Source organism: Vicugna pacos, chromosome 30 (assembly GCF_048564905.1).
Source record: "Vicugna pacos chromosome 30, VicPac4, whole genome shotgun sequence".
Lineage (NCBI taxonomy): Eukaryota > Metazoa > Chordata > Mammalia > Artiodactyla > Camelidae > Vicugna > Vicugna pacos.
Window position 1 is genome coordinate 7,311,467 of NC_133016.1, and position 15,057 is coordinate 7,326,523.

The 15,057-nt window shown below is 35.0% G+C and overlaps 1 long non-coding RNA gene across 4 annotated transcripts in view; it reads right to left on the reverse strand.

Moving 5' to 3' along the window:
- Positions 1-1,604: 1,604 nt before the first annotated feature.
- Positions 1,605-15,057, reverse strand: part of LOC140690498 (uncharacterized) — a 168,585-nt gene continuing 155,132 nt past the window's right edge. For 2 of the 4 annotated variants that reach the window (XR_012065809.1, XR_012065807.1), the window contains 2 exons: positions 3,337-3,415; positions 1,605-2,645 (listed from right to left, as the gene is read on the reverse strand). This is a non-coding gene — a long non-coding RNA (uncharacterized lncRNA). The remainder of the gene's footprint in view (positions 2,646-3,336; positions 3,416-15,057) is intronic. The other 2 variants (XR_012065810.1, XR_012065808.1) reach the window with 2 other exon arrangements.

The window sequence follows — 15,057 nt, forward strand, 5'->3', positions numbered from 1 at the left end:
CCATGAAAAACAATTATTTGTCATACCATGTAAAGTTTATTTCAGGGATTTCAAGATTATTAAAATTTGGGTAATCTATCTCTATAATATACTACATCAGTTGGCCTAATCAAGAGAGATATTATTACAATAATAAATATATATTACATGTTACACTTTGATAGTCACTATCTTAAGAAATTTACATGAAATATCCTATTTAGTCCTTTTTACTAGAATAGTATTCTTACCAACTTCATTTGAAAAATATAGAAAGTTAGACATGGAGAGATTGTGTAACTTGAGGTCATACAGCTGTTGCAGGTGGACCACCAAAACTTACAGCCTGTTCTTTAATGAATTTGCAATATCTCATTTGATTGAAAAAATGTAGTTGATAGAAATTAAACACAACATCTTGCATTTTTTAAAGTTTTTTTAAGTTTCTAAAAATTAGTATATAAGAAAGCTTTATTTATATTTTTATCCTGGCCAAAAACTTACCAAATACTTTTTTAATTTGAAGGGTTATTTTTTTCTCTTTCCCATCTCTTGCACCTTTCTGTGTGAATGTATGTGAAATAATGAACATCTGGATTTATACCAACCAGCTTGAGGAAAAAAACATAAGTGTTTGTCTCTGTCTTTTTATCTTTCTTTCGTCCTCACTCTCTGACTTGGTTCTGGTCATTCCCAGGCATGCATTTTCAGTTTTACTTTATAGTAGATGCATCTAAAAATCTATAGCTCTGTTTTAAAACTTCAGAACTTTGTGTAAATGAGTTAGTGTCACATGTATACGTCTGAAACTTTTTTTTTTTTTGCAGTCAGTGTCCTGTGTGAGCTTTATTCATGTTAACATATAAAATTCAGGTCTCTTTGGTCTTATTGTTACGGTGCTTCATTAAATAACACACCACTGTGTGACTATTCTCTTGGTGGTGGTAATTTATTTGTTTCTAAATTTTCCATATTAAAAAGACATACCGAACACACATACATAAATTTACTATACGTATATTTTTTTCTCCTATATTTTCTTAACTTAAAAAATTTTCTTGGAACATATCAGAATGTTTTGAATTATTTTCCTCCCTGTTTTCTTCCACTTATTTCCTTGATTTTCTCCAGGGACTTATTTTGCTTATAGCATTAATAACACGGAATATGGTTAATCCCAACACGAAGTCACTTTTATGAAATTTGCAGCATAATTTAGTATATTCTATTCTAATTAGAAAATATTGTTTATCTTTCTACTTTGAGATGAAATGTAGTCCACGTTATTATCATAACGGATCCTATGTGGTGTACATATATATATACACACACACACACACATATGTTATAGATACTGTTTTTAGGACATATATCCTAAAATCAATATCTGTAAAATTATATGTGAGCTTCTTTTTTTAAATGAAGAAATTTTATGTTTTATAATTAAAAATAACATATACCTCTAGGGTTTATAACCGCCTTCTAAAATAATATGAAAACAATACACATTCATTTATTAAGTATAAATAAATCTTTCTTACATAGGATAATTCTTCACTTATTTAAGGTAAATTTAAATGTATTGACTAAGCATTCTCTTTTCCAGACTAAATATACTTTATTCTTTCACTCACTCTGCTTTACCATGATTTCTAGATCTGAAGCTCTCTTGTCGCTCTGGTGAAGTAATTCTTGAGCTCAACAATGTCTTGTCGACAGCAGAACACGGTCTTGGAGTTTTTGCAGTAGGTGTTTGCAATCCCCGTGGAAAACAAGCATTGTCTGTGTTCTTAGTACCACTTGTCTCACGGTCATATAGACTACAAATACATTTGTTTAAGAGTATTACTGAACTTATGGAAACCTTTGTCATTGTGCTTTTACTTTTTGCTTTTGATACTGAAAGTTTAACTATATACATGTTGATCCATAAAGTTATTTGAAGTGTATAAAGAATCTCTCTGCCTGGATTGGGTATTTCAGCTTTAAAAATCATGCCTGCTTTTGGGATTCCATAGTAGGATTTCCCTGAATGTAAAAAACAAGGCCACTTTGACTCTGGCAACTGCCATGTGTATCTCTTTTCCGGTCAGCAGAGGTTTGCTAAGAACACTGGGCTTAGGGTGGTAATTGCTGATAACATCTGCGCTTTTTAGTAATAGCTATCATATCACAAAAATAGCTATATTTAACAAATGTGAACTAAATCAGGCCACAAGGATCTCCTGTTTGAGAAATTAACCTAAGATGCAGAACATAAAAAAGAAAATAATGATTAATATTGAATCATAAGTTCTATGGGTTAAAGTTTGAAACCATGCCACAATTAAATTATTTTTGCCAGAGACATAAAGGGATGTTTGTGACAGACCTTTTAGACTTATCATTTCAGGGTCTCTGATGACGTTTGGAAGACACGTTTTGCCTGTAACCACTGCTTCTCACTGAGGCACATTTGAAATGCAGCAGGATGTTATTTTTCCTTATCCAGTTCACCTGGTTTTCCAATTGCTTTTCATATCTTGTTCCCTGTAGCTTTTCATTTTTCCCCAGTTGAACCCGAGGATGTCTCAGCACGAGAGACAGCTGCTGATTTGCAGGTTCAGCTATTTTCTTGTTGAAAGTGTTTTTCACTTTGTTTTGTGTTTGGTTCCTCTAGGCTTGATCTGTTGGACGAAGAAATGATGTGTGGCAAAATATTAACATTGCGTATACTGTTACAGCTTAGTTAACACAATTCAAGTATTTTTAATAGCAGGCTTGATTAACAACCTGGATAATCACTTAAGTTATCAGCATAAAGTTATAATTTAGATTACCGTAATATCATTGTATCTTCTGAGAACTCAGAATATTACACTTAGATTACCTGCTTTGCCCTTTCGTGTTATAGACAGTTAGCTAGGCATATAAAGGCTTGCTTAACTGAATGCAGAGCTCTGGAGCACATGGTCTGACTTGTATTTTTGTTAGAATATAACGCATATTGACTGGCACATTGAAAGTCCTTGATTGAAAACATACACAAACACACACACACACATGCACACACACACGCACACACAGGCACACACACGCACACACATACACACTCACACACACAAGCACGCACACAGGCACACACACATACACACACACGCACACGCACACAGGCACACACGGGCACAAGACTTAACCGTATGCTTCCTATTGGAGGCTTACTTCATATAACGAGACACAAAAAGACTAAAAGGTAAAAGAGAGACTAAAGTACAATGTGCCTCGTCTCCACGGCCACCCTACGTGGCGTACAATGTACTGACACTAATCAGAAGCTCTTAATATCAGACAAAGTAGGTTCAGAACAAAGAATATTACCAAGAGTAAAGTGGGTATTTCCTGATGATACAGGGGTTCATTCATGAGGAGTACGTAACTGCTAGAAGCATTTGTGCACCTAAAAAACAGTTTCATTTCATGTGAAGCAAAGATTGATATAATTTTTAAATAGACAAATATAAAGATATAGTAAAAAATTTTAACATATCTCTTTCTCAATAATTCATAGAGAAGGTAGACAGAAAATCTGTGAGAAACAGAAGATTTGAGCAATGCTATCAAACAATTTGGCCAAATTGTTTTGGACAGAAACAGAGAAGGTAGACAGAAAATCTGTGAGAATACAGAAGATTTGAGCAATGCTATCAAACAATTTGGCCAAATTGTTTTGGACAGAACTCTCTTAACAACGTCAGTAGGATAAATGCACATTTTTTTCCCCAAGAGCATATAGAATATTTATCAAAGTGGATCATATTTTGGTCCACCAGTTGAGTCCAAATAAATCTAAAAGGTGTCAATTCATACACAATAGGTCATCTGACTACAGGGGAACTAAATTACATGACAAAAGCAACATGGTATCATTTAGCACTAAAGAAATGAGCCATCAATCCAAGAAGAGACCTAGAAGAAACTTAAATGCATATTACTGAGTGAAAGAATCTGAAACAGCTACACATTGTATGACTCAATTGTATGTCATTCTGGAAAGGCAATACTATAGGGACAGTAAAAAGACAAGTGTTTGCCAGGGGTAGAGGGTGTGGGAGGAATAAACAGGCACTCCACAGAAGATTTTTAGGGCAAAATACTCTGTATGTTATTATAATGATGGGTACATGTCTTTACACATTTGTCCAAATCCACAGAAGGTGCAACACCAGGAGTGAAATGTAAGGGTAAACTATGGTCTCTGGGTGTGTCAGATTAGGCTCATCAGTTGTAACAAATGCACCGCTCTGATGGGGGATGTTGACAAGGGGGCAGGTATGCATGTGTAGGGCAGAGGGTATACAGGGTATCATTGTACTTTGCCCTCATTTTGGTTGTCAGCCTAACTAACTCAGCTCTAAAAAACAGAATATATACAAAATCCAACTCTGTGTGCATGCATAAACACACATGATATATAGGTATTCATTATACTCTTTCCATTTTTAAAAAATATTGAAATTTTTAAAAGAAATACTTCACATATTTTATTTTAATTTATATATGGGTGATCTTAGCATTGATTGCATACATTTATGTATTTGCTTTTCTACTTTTTCTGAAATAAATCCATTTTATTTTCATTACCAGAACAAATTTGAGTAATATAAAATTTGCCTAATATTATTTCCAAACTTAGAAGCATGCAAGTAGATAGTAAATAATAATATGGTGAAATATTACTGAATAAATTACAGTATTAGATAAAAGTTAGGACTTTGACCACTATAATTTTCAACATTGTTTCTACTTTTATTATTTATAAAAATATTTCTGTTAATTATCTGCAGTGATTTAGTTCATGGTTTAGTATAAAGTAAACATGGGAACTGAATCCAGTTTTAAGAATGATTATGGAAATTAAGAAAATACAAATATCTTTGCAATTGAGGATGAATAGTAGGGGGAATAAAAATGCCGGTCAATGTGTGATTCAATTTTGAAAACATTTAGTGTTCATTACTAAACATCTATAATATATTAATACAGAGAAATTTTGTAACTAATTTGAAGTTCAATATTAGTATCAAAAAATAAAAAGTTAAATTATTGTATCCAGACAAAATTAGTTCTACAAAAAGGTTTTTAATGAGAGAATTGTTCTCTGTCTCAGAGTAGTTCTACATACAGTGTTTCACATAAGTGAGAATGGTAGATATCTTTTTATCCTAACTGAAATAGCGATTCTGTCAATGGTCTGATGAATCTTATCACATCTTCTCATTCCCAATAAAATAATTGAATTCATTCAACAGAAACTGACATAGCAATATAGGAAGTCGGGAAACTGGGTTTTCTTCTCTTTCTTTCCTTCTCTGTCTTTTTTTTTTTTCTCTCTCAAGGAACAGAATCTCATCCCTGACTTGCCACTAAGAAGCCTGTATGGCCCTGAGTCTCTACATTTCTTAGAAAATAAACAAACTAAATTTCACCATCTGTTCTACTGCTATATACCTGCTTTTGAAGGTAATGGGTGGTTTATAATCAAGCTCCTCTGCTGATTTATGCTGATGACATAAAATAAAACAAACTGGGAAAAATACAAAATAGCTCTTTGAATGAAGTATAGAGCAATTGAGCTGGACAGAATGAAACACCCACGATCCTTGAAGAAGGGACATGAATTCAGGCAACTCCATCATTCTCCACAAATTTGCCATTCGAGACAGTTGACCATCCACATGCAAGAAAGGGCTCAGGGTCACACTTTCTGCAGTCTTACAAAAATGGAAGAATGCTGCCGAGAGTTGCTCAGGACCTCTGAACTTGAGTAGCAAAGAATGCGGAGAAAGGGAATCAAAACCAGGTCAGCCTGATGCTCTGCTTCACACTTCGTCTCAAAGCATCTTCAGGTACCTAACGTGTGTGGAGCAAGAGGCCGGGAAGAGAGCATCAGCTAAAAGGCTCAAGAGCCAGGCAGGACTGTCCTCAGTCTCCTAGAGCTGAGAAGGGAAGGGAACAGCATAAAGCCAGAACCCACGGAGGAAGTGGTGGCCTACTTAACAGCCCAGGGCTTCAAAGGAGACCACTTAAGGCTAAAACTTTATAGTGGGGCAAATTTAAAAATACTGCAACCAGGTTCAGGATAAAGTTTGATTTCGCCCTAGATTTACAAATTGCTAGAAGGTAATTTTATGCTTAAAGGAAGGAAATACCATTATACTAAACCTCTACAATTTTTCATACACCATATTAAGCAATTTTCACCTTCTCCCTCAGCCAAAGAGCGTTAAAGCTCTTTCTCAAATTCAAGTAAAGGAATAGTAGAGATTAGGAGAATGGTAGAGACTGAGGTAAATAATATTTATATTTACTTTGCAAAGGGCACACCTCTCTTTGTGCCAGGCTTCTCAGCAGGGCAGGGGTGGGGGTAATTTAATCTGTTATGGCAGGAAGTGTTTTGACTCACACCTACCACACACAGTGCTCATTACAATACACACCAGCCTTCACCCACCTTCATAACCTTCTCCCATAGACATACAGTCATTTAATTTTTCCTTTACTGTTTTAAAAAATCTTACTTTTATTCTGCCTCTAAGAGCACACATACTATACTACCTATTATTAATTATTTGATTCAGAACGTGAATTGTTTTAACCAAGCATAGTTGGGACAGCAGAACTGAAGTTTGAACTTTTCTCAGAGTAAAGGATTTAAGTTATGCCAAGGAAATGTCAAGAAATCTCCATTTACAGTGTGACTTACTTTGGCCGTTTTATAAATTGGCATATTTTGTACCCTCCATTTGACGAAAAGAAAGCTGCAACTTAACTGGAGTGATGAAAGAGAGAGAAGAGAGAGAGCGAAAAAGAAGGAACAACAGAACAATATTCTGGAAAAGTATTTTGTGACTTGAAGCATTATTGATACAGTGCCAGCAATTGTCAAATGGAATTATTTTGTGTCATCTTGGCAGTTAAGATGAGTGTTCTGACTTCCAAGTAGAAAATTACTTCCTTATCCTCAACTGAACAGTGACGTATAGGGAAGGTGTTGGGAAAAAATTGAAAGGGAAAAAATAATCCGTCTTTGGGAATCATATTTTACCATTTAGGATCCTGTGTCAGAGCGACAGGACAGACAGATGACCGATTAGGAGATAATAATACAGACACATGACCTAATAGCAAAGATGGACGTTTGCTCGATGAGCGATTTCTCTCCCACTAATGCTGACTTATTACAGGCAGAGGTCCCTCTGTGATTCGCTTCACGATGTTGCCAATTGCCCTGACTTTTCAAATATCATTTATAAATAAAAGTTTGACCTTAATATTTCAGCAGCATTAATGAGACTAAATCAAAGATAATACCAATTCACGAAAGGGTATGCAACAGGGAATGTCAGAACAGGGAACTTTCTCTGACATATTCTGTTCAGGAAGAAAAAGTCATGAGGAGTATAACAAAAAGTTTCAAGTTATATAAAGGGATGCTGAGAGCTGCTCTGGTGAGCTCTCCCAAGCCAACTTTCCTCAGAAATATGGAGGCTCTGGCTGGGGCCACAGCATGATACACATGAACAGTGGTCCAAGGACAGGGTATGCACCAGGTGTCCCTCAGACTTGGCAACCCGGGGCTGCATTCTCTTCCTCTTACCGCAACACATCCTTCACTTTAAATCTCTGTAGAGTCTTACGAATCTGCTTAAAAATCTAACTTGGGGGAAAATGCACTAGATATTGTAAAGAAATTAAATATGTAATTAAATCTTTTCAAAAATATCCACGATGCCCAGAAAAGAAATGGACTGCAACAGGACTCCAGATCCAGAAAGATTTGCTTGTGCCGTCTTCCATATATGTAAGGAAGACATCATCTCAGTTTCTCTTTCAGAAAAGGGGAGAGAAGAGGAAAAACTTCCCGAATCAATTTCTAGATTCAGCATAACTGTTGTACTAAAACCTGACACAGATGCCAAGGTGCGGGAACCACAGATGTAAAACTCAATAAAAATGTCAACAAATCAAACCAAATCTATAAATATAAAAAACATAAAATACCAAAGTATAAAAAAAGCGGCTCTTTTATAACCACATCATGATTATGTTTGGAACTGAAAGGTGAGTTAGCACTTACATTTATCAGCAATGTGATTTTTCACATTAGCAGGCAGTAGAAAAAGCATGAACAACTTAATGGATGCCGAAAAAATTTTTATATAAAACAAACTTTCTTACTGTGATAAAGTGTCTAAAATAAAGAAACACCACTCATGATGGTAAATAACTGAGAACTTTTCTTCTGAACTAACGCTGTGTGTCTGTAGGAAGCATTCTGTGTCCTTCAAAGTCGTGCCCACCACACAGCACATGCTCAATAGTTGTTAGCTCTGCAACTATTATTTCTGATGACATGAAGTGATTTTTATTACATGACGGAAGTCAAAATGCCCCATTTCGTGTTGTTAGGTCCTTATTACTTCACTTCAGACTTCAATACACAGGGATAATTCTCTATCCTTACTACTCTTCCTGTTCACCAAAATGATCTTGTCCAGAAACTTCCTATGAAATAGAATTCCCTCCCCATTTTTTTTTTTTTTTAGATTTTTGGATTCGGCAATCTTACAAAGTCTTCCCAATCAAATTTTACAAATTCTCTTATACTGATTCACTGCGTGAAATTTCTGATCAATTTTTATTCACTGCAGCCCTCCTCCCAAACCCCACAAATTCTGGCCTTTAATGTCTCATGGTATGTCTCTGAAATGCAGTGTCCCCCTGGTCTCCTCTGTTTGATTCTTGTACATTCTTAAAGTTCCAGATCAGGCTCCGCCCACACAATGACACTAGCTCCTCTGACACACTCGGATCCTGCTATTGTCAGAACTAGATAATAAATTGTATTTACATTGAACTTGCCATATGCTCGTCCTTACTGTCAGTTTGCACACTAATAGTTTACGGACAAAATTTCATTGAAAATTTCTCAAGCCCAAGATCATGAGTCTGATTCTTATTAACCCCCAAGACGCCTATCCGATTTTGGCTTTGTAGATATTGACTGAGTGAATGGTACAGGGTTCTCTAACAACAAATGTCTTCCTCATTTACAGGGCTGGGTCTAGGATGCAGTGAATGTGATACTCACTTTGAGTACAAAATTAAGGGGAAAATCAGAAAAAACACTCTTGTGCATCAAGAGAAATATGAGGGCAGTACATTTTAAAGGTCACAAGTAATGCAAAAATTCACGATGAACAAAATTCTAACTTTTAAATAAATATAGCATTAGTATAACTACTTTTGCCTTGCCTCAGGCCCCAGTATTGGTCAGTAGGACAATGCTTCTTAACAAGCCAAGAGAAACTTACATATCTGGGGTCTTTTCATCATTCTTTTAGGCTACTGGTAACTATCAGCTCAAAACTGAAACTACAAAATGACACCAGAAATCCTATGGAAGATCCAGATGAATTCAATTTGTAAATACTTTTATACTGTTAGAAAATGAGTTGCAGTGGCTGGAGCTCAGATATTGAAGTCATAAGGGCTTAATGCATAATTGTGGCCCTTTTAAAAAGTATTATTAACTGGAAATGCTTGAGAAAATACCTAACATTTAAGATATAGTTTCCTGATTTATAAAAAGAAAAAGATATTAATGTCTTTGTAGGGCTATTAGGAAGATTAAGGGAAAGAAGTAATACATATAAAACAATTGCTGGAAGCATTGTAATAATCTCTAAATTATAGCTATTATGGTTACTATAAGCCATTTGTAAGATAAGTTAAAAGGAGCTCTTTTGTGATCTGTGATAAATCTCAAAGTGCAGACGACTCCTGAGGAGAGGGAGGAAAACTGATCTGTGCTTTTTGGAATTTATGAGCAGCTCAAGGTAAACAGAGAAGCCGGAATTCATCAAGAACCCAAGAATTCTCTAAATGGGTCATGGACATCTGGAGGACTCCTTTGTCCCTTTCTGACAAAACCAGACTCACTCCTGGAAAAAACAAGCTGCAGTTTGGATAAGACAGGCGTGTGGGTGGGAAGGACACTGATGCCTGTGGGCGCTGCGGACAAAATCTGGGTGAGGAAATTCAATTTCACTCTCTGCAGACTTGGAAAAACAAAATACAACATTTTCAGATCCTTGAGGAATGGTGTGGACTCTTAGGGAATAAATTGTATTTACAATCTTGTTTAACAAGCAATCACTTTTCAGTAAGCACTTAATTATGGGTCAAAAATAAAACAAACAGTAATAAATTCAGTAATAAATTTTTTTAATTATAAAATTCTGATAAGAACATGTCTATACCCAGGGGCTCACAATCCAACGGAGGAACATACAGACGTTAATGACTATAACTCAAAGAACACGGGAAAATCATTTAAACTATCATGGGTGTATAAAGAAAGAACCTAAAAAGATGGAGGGTTCCTTTTCTTAATTTCGATAAGCAGAGTTCAGAATAATGTACTTAATACGTGAACATTTGTACTTTAAAAAAGGAAAGAAGAGGAGGTAGTAGATGTAGTCAGAATACATAAAAATATACTTTTTTATATTCACATAGAAAACACAGTGACCCTATTATATAACCAAGAAACCAGTATCATTAGTTACCTACTAACGGTAACTACTAGTAGGTAACTAGGTACCTACTAGTAGGTAACTAATGTAGGTGGTCACAAGTTCAAGGGTGAAGGTAAAACAAAATCTCCACATAGTCTTTGCCTTTGAATCAAGTAAATGCACTCATAATTCCAAACAATAACTACAAAAAATCTAAATTATAAAAAGGCCTATACATGAACACAAATGGAGACAAATCAACCTAACCTTGTATCAGCTTCACAGCATTAACACAGAAAAAATAATTTATGTCAAGTAATTTAAGGAAAGGTGTTGACTGCACTTTACAATTGTACTTTCAGTTGACGCATTTGAAAGAAAAAAAAGTACAAGGAAATTAAAAATTTCACACTGTAGTGTTATTTTTAGTTACATTTTGCAAGATAAAATGTAAGTAATTATTATGTTAATTACATTACAAATCAAGAATTTTGGGTTAGGAGAAAATATGTACAATTATAAAACATGACAAAAGCACTAAAATGTTAAAATTAAACTGGAACTTTCAATATGAATTCATGGACTTTAGATATATGTATATATAAGCATTTAGTAGATTTAATGTATATAATTATATATATAAATAAATGCATGTTTAAATGTTTATATTATATGTTTACGTATAAAACTTACATACATGTATGCATGTATATATACATTTTTTGGCTCTGTCTACTGAAATTTCTGGGAAGCAACTTGACCTCAGTAATAATAAGAAACGCAAACATCAAGTGGAGATTTCTAATGCCATTCTACATGAAATAAAGTCAGGGATCCTTGAAGAATGGTTGATTCCAGGAGTAAAACAAGGAGCCACAAAATGAGCCTGGGGTATTATATGTGGTGGAAAAAGGGGAACCTTGTAGCAATTTAGGGGGCTGTATAAACAGGATATCTGCTTGAAGGGAATTCCACTATTAAAGTTTGCCAAAAAATAATTATTTTATTGGATAAATATCATTGAATTATTAAAAATCCATTAACTCCTAATTATTAATCATGATAGGGAAAGCTAGACAAAACTCAAATGTTATCATTAAAGATAGCTATTAAACCTGTTTACTCTTTGAAAATAAAGAAATTTAACAGAGAAAATTAAACATTGATCCAACCGTCACAGCAGAAAGTCTTTGTCAGGATAACCAAAGGGGATCAGTCAATAAGGGAATAAACTACTTTGAAAATTCGTAATTTTATAACTCCATAATTATACATATATGTATATGAGAAAAAAATTATTTCAAGTATCAGTAATTGCTTTCAACAGTGTTAAGGCAATGGTTGATCTCAAAGAAATATCTACACTCCCATGTTCACTTCAGCATTTTTTACAGTAGCCACGATAGAAAAATAATGTACATGTTATTAACAAATGAATATATAAAGAAGATGTGATATATAGCCATAAAAATGAAAAAACATAGTCATAAAAAAGAAAAATCCCGCCATGTGTGACAACATGGATGGACTTTGAGGGCATTATGCTAAGTGAAATAAACCAGACAGAGAAAGATAAACACTGTACGATCTCACTTACTGGAATCTAAAAAAAGCAAAACCCAGAGAAACATAGAGTAGATTGGTGGCTGCCAGGGGCTCGGTGGGTGGGAGAAATGAGGAAATATAAGTCAAAGGGCATAAACTTCCAGTTATAAAATGAATAAATTCTTGGGATCTAATATTCAGCGTGGTAACGACGGTAAAAAAATATTGTATTATATACTTTAAAGTTGCTAAGAAATGAATCTTAAATGTTCTCACCATACAAAAAAAAAATGTGGTTATGTGAAGTGATGCGTGTGTTCACTAATCTTATTGTGATAATCATTTCACAAAATATATATGTATCAAATCATCACGTTGTATACCTTAAACTCACAAAATGCCATACATCAATTATATCCTCAACAAAGCTGGAAAAAAACAATGACTATATTTCTGCATGGAGGTCATCCCTAGTGCATTCCAGCAGATGAAATGATTGCAAAACCAGATCCGGGGCCACTGTGTTCATACTCTGTTGTTTTACTCCTCACAGCAGCAGCCTTTGCTTGCATGCTGATTCTCCTACGAGCTGATCCCATCTTTACACCGTTGATTCCTGTATGCCTAGCACAACGTTTAGCTCATTCCAGGAATTCAGCAAGTGTTTGCAGACTGCACTGAAGGATTCTGTAACTAAGCTCCCAGCACAAAAGAGTCTGTTGTGATTAAATGATTGATAAGCTGAGGAGATGCAGGGACAGAAAAGGAGATTCCAGAATCACCACCGTGTGTGCTAGGTGACGCCACATTATTTCCTCTTGCTGGGTTGCCTGGAAGGTTGTTTCAGTTGTGATAGAGCTTTGATTCTTCACCCAACTTAGAACCTCTAAATATACTCACTGTGATTATCTTTGAGGAATTAAAAAAATAATCCAAAATACATAAACCCTAACTTGCACTTTCTCAGACAATTCAAAGTAGCATTGCATCTGCAGATAAAGGAGGCAGGGAGTCATGAAGAAAATTCAGAGCACGAATAGAACGTTCTCTATGTTGTGCCTTTCAAATTTGCGTATTTACGATTCATCCACTGTGATTTCAAGTGTCACATCCCTTCAAAAAAATCTCCACTTCTCTTCGACTCTGATATCAAATTCAGTTCTAGATTTTTGCACGTGTTCCTGTTTGAATTCAGGTTTAAAGGGGAACTCCTATTTTTGTTCTTTTTTTTCTCCTCTATTTTGATACATAAAACACACCTGACAGAGCTGTACCCTTTAACTGCAAAACAAAAGCATCGACTGCACCCTGTAAATATTTGGACAGATTTCTTAAATAAATATGCAATTTTATCTTTACATCTGGAGGCTTTATTTAATCCCTTAACTGGAAAAACGTGAAACTGTCATTGTGTAATGCTGATCAGTATAACACGGACTTGTTAGCTATTTTTACGAGTTGTGTTTTCCTCCCTCCTGTGCTCACGGTGACTGGGAACTGAGATATACTAAAGTGTGCGAGACAGAAAAACAAGGGTGTAAATCTTAAGTGCATTTCTGAAGCAGCAACAGAGATGATTCTGCAAGTGTGATACGCATAGAAACAGTAAAGGCCTCAATATGTTCAGAGCTCCTTCATCAAGCAGATACATTTGCAAAGCATTGGAGCCAGCGGGTTGGCTCCTTCGATATGAGCTGTCTGAATTATGTTGACAATCTAATAATGCGGCTGAGTAGCTAACGGCTGATGCAGGCCTTCAGGAGTTAGTAATGTTGCTGCAACATTTTACAACATTAATGGCATCATGGAGATAAATGAGACTAATATAGTTTGAAAATGATCATCTCTCTTGTTTTAAAGAAAGATTTAAAATGTATAAATATTATATATTTATATGCCTAGGCCTCATCATTCACATTACGTGTCTTAGCAAACTGTGCATTGCATATAAAGTGGAAGACACCAACAGTGGTAGGGAGTCTCTGTGAAATTTAACTTAACATTTTCCTGAAAAGGCTAATTAAGGTACAATACATAATAGAGACTGATTTCAAATTCAAAGATGACTTCTAAGAGAGAAGAGCACACACATTTTTTCTGAACATTGGCTATATCCTTGTTTTAGAAAAAACCTCATAAAATAATACATGAAAAAGTAATGAAATGTGAGTGAACATGTCGACAGAAATGATATACACGGTAAGATGCTTTATAACTATATGTGATGGCATTTTAAATACAGTCAAAATACTGCTCTGCATAGCACTTCAAACAAATGGTGGGTGATTTTATTTCATTCAATTTTAAACAGTAACATATTAAACTAAAGGAGACTTGGTATAACAGAAGCTCAAGATGATTTATTATGAACTGTTTTGTATTCAATATTACTTCCTTAACATACTTTTAATACATATTAAGAAAAACATCAGCTAGAAATGAACGTAAGTATTTGTCATTTATCCTGTTTTAATTAGTTTCTCATATATTCTTTTGCAGAAACAAGCATTTACTCTGAATAATCACTTTAACAATGCATTGGCTGCAAGTCAAAGATTCTAAGAAAAAAAAAGAAAAACATTGTTCAGGCATGAGATAAAGTGACATTTTTGTCTTTCATTTGACACTTAAGAAAGAGTTAATGCGTCCATTCATTTTCAGAATCCCAAGTTTCTTTGTTTCAGAGGCTGGAAAAAATATACGTCCAAGGGAAAATAAAACAGTGAAAGTAATAAATCCCAGTGGTGATCTGATGCTGGTGAAGGAGTCTGTGAAGAGCGAGCAGGACTCCTAGCATAACTTCTCTGAACACCCGCTCACTGCAAGAGTCGGGAAGCAGTTCGCAGCACCTAGAGCTCCTTGCACATTTTGTGAAAACTTGCCAAAATAGCAAGAGCCTTATGATTTCCTTTGAGACAAACAGAAAGACATTTACAGAGTCTGGGTCAGCGAGCACTGTCTTATTATCCGTGTA